This window comes from Meles meles, chromosome 1 (genome assembly GCF_922984935.1).
Source record: "Meles meles chromosome 1, mMelMel3.1 paternal haplotype, whole genome shotgun sequence".
Lineage (NCBI taxonomy): Eukaryota > Metazoa > Chordata > Mammalia > Carnivora > Mustelidae > Meles > Meles meles.
In genome coordinates this window covers 112,112,531-112,114,600 of record NC_060066.1, presented here as the reverse complement: position 1 = coordinate 112,114,600, position 2,070 = coordinate 112,112,531, and the positions used below count along the sequence as shown (strand labels likewise).

Genomic DNA, 2,070 nt, shown 5'->3' with positions numbered 1-2,070 from the left:
AATAGGCAGAGAGGCAGTTAGAGAGAGAGAAGAGGAAGCAGGCTCCCCAAAGAGCCTGATGTGGGGCTCGATCCCAACACGCTGGGATCATGACCTGAGCTGAAGGCAGAGGCTTAAACAACTGAGCCACTCAGGAGCCCCAGGTTGCTATTTTTGAAAAAAAACTTATGATATGCATAACTTTGATAACAACTTGTCCCAAATACAAAATAATTCCTTTGCCATATATGTATGTATGTGTAAATTTAAAGTGTATTGTTTGTATCTCAAATATTATTGGCTCTTTTCATGGAGGAATTCTGGGTTTGGTGTCTTGCACAGAACATTTTCCTACTGTAGGTCTATAAAACTGTGAGCAAAAATAGGTTCAAATGAAATGGCAGATAAGTACTATCCATTTTTGGCAAAATATTAGAGAAAAGAATATTTTCATAAAATGTGGGGACTATGACCGACATTTTCTTTTCAGGGTTGTTAGGCAGGCAGTCACAAACTTTGATTGACAATTCCTTGTTCAGGACTCTGGAGAGAAGGAGAGGCATGATAATGCATATTAGTATTACTAATTCTTACTAATACTAATACTAATTAGTATTACTAATTCTATTACTAATTAGTATTACTAATTACTAGTATTACTGTTCCCTGCAGTAGTATGTGTGATAATCAATATTGGAGCCAATTGCATGACCATCAATTAGAGACTGTTTGAATAATGACTTATTTATATCAAGAAGGATCTTAACTAAAAAGAACAAGGCATGTAATGAAAATGCTGAAGGCAATGGTGCTGGTAAGAGCTAATATGCTTTGAACATTTGCCTGTGAGAGTCACTGGCTACATGCTTCTCCCACACATCTCATTAAAACTCTGGACAAGCAAAATACTCCATTTCCCTCATCTTACATGTAAAAATGGAAGCACAGAAAAGTCAAGTAACTTTTTTGGACTGATTAAGTTTCCCTCCCAGAACCTGTACTTTCACTATTGGGTGTGAGCCGGGTTCTCTCATTCTCCGTTTTAGGGATTTACAATGTTCCAAATACGTTAAGCTATAAACCAGGCTCTGGAAAAGTAGGGGAAGATGTAAGGGCGGTTGTAGATTATATGTGCTCTGGAGCTCCAAAACATTTTCCTCGAAGGGGGACTCATTGCTAGTGGTGCCTGGGAAATAGAAAGCAGCAATTTGGTATCCTAAAGAGAAAGGGAAAAGGTTGGAAACCCACCTTCTCCAGGAACCCAACTGTCCCCGGGTGGGATTGAACCACCAACCTTCTAGGTTAATAGCCCAGCGCACTAACCAACTGCACCACGGAGACACTCAATGTAATCACTCATTGGCTGGTGGTCAATTATACTATATACATCATGGTTTTGTGTTCCTGGTTGAAGTCTGACAAGAATGCACAACCTGATGGCTATAGTTAACCTTGCTGTATAGTATATTCGAAGGTATTAAGTAGTTGCTATGAGTTCGTATTCAAAAGGAAAAAATCCATTTAAAAACATTTTTATCTATATGAGAGGGTGGATGTTCACCCAACTTGTCATCATTTCACAATATAAGTAAGTCAAGTCATTATGCTGTATATCTTAAGCTTTTAAAGTGCTGTATCTCATTTCAGTCTCAGTAAAACTGGAGGGAAAGTATATTATCCATAATCATCTCATTGTACAGAGATACAGAGAAGTGATTTTTGTGCCCAAGCTAGGGCACCCTCAACTTTTCTGTTTGGACTAACCTCCCTCCCTGCTCCAGAAGCCTGAGAGCATGCAGGAGACAATTGAGGCCAAGAGTTCTGGGATTACCTAAATTTGGGTGATGACTTGGAGCCCAGAGTGTGAACTCCCAGGATCAAACATCAGGTGCCCTGGTAACAACCGCAGCCTCTTGTTTGGAAGTCATCCACTGTTCAGTTCTATGCTCCATTTCACGTGTCCTGGTCTTCTTCGCAAGTCCCCCCAGATCGCGGGAGGGAGGGGGGAGGTGCAAGCATGAAGAACCAGAATCAGCTGTTCCTCCACCGTGCCAACCCCTGGAGGCCACTCGATGGGGACTCCGTGGGGGC

General features: G+C 41.2%; 1 non-coding gene across 1 annotated transcript; it reads right to left on the bottom strand.

Moving 5' to 3' along the window:
- Positions 1–1,245: 1,245 nt before the first annotated feature.
- On the bottom strand, positions 1,246–1,320 carry TRNAN-AUU. The gene has a single exon. It is a non-coding gene; the product is annotated as a tRNA-Asn (tRNA).
- Positions 1,321–2,070: the final 750 nt, after the last annotated feature.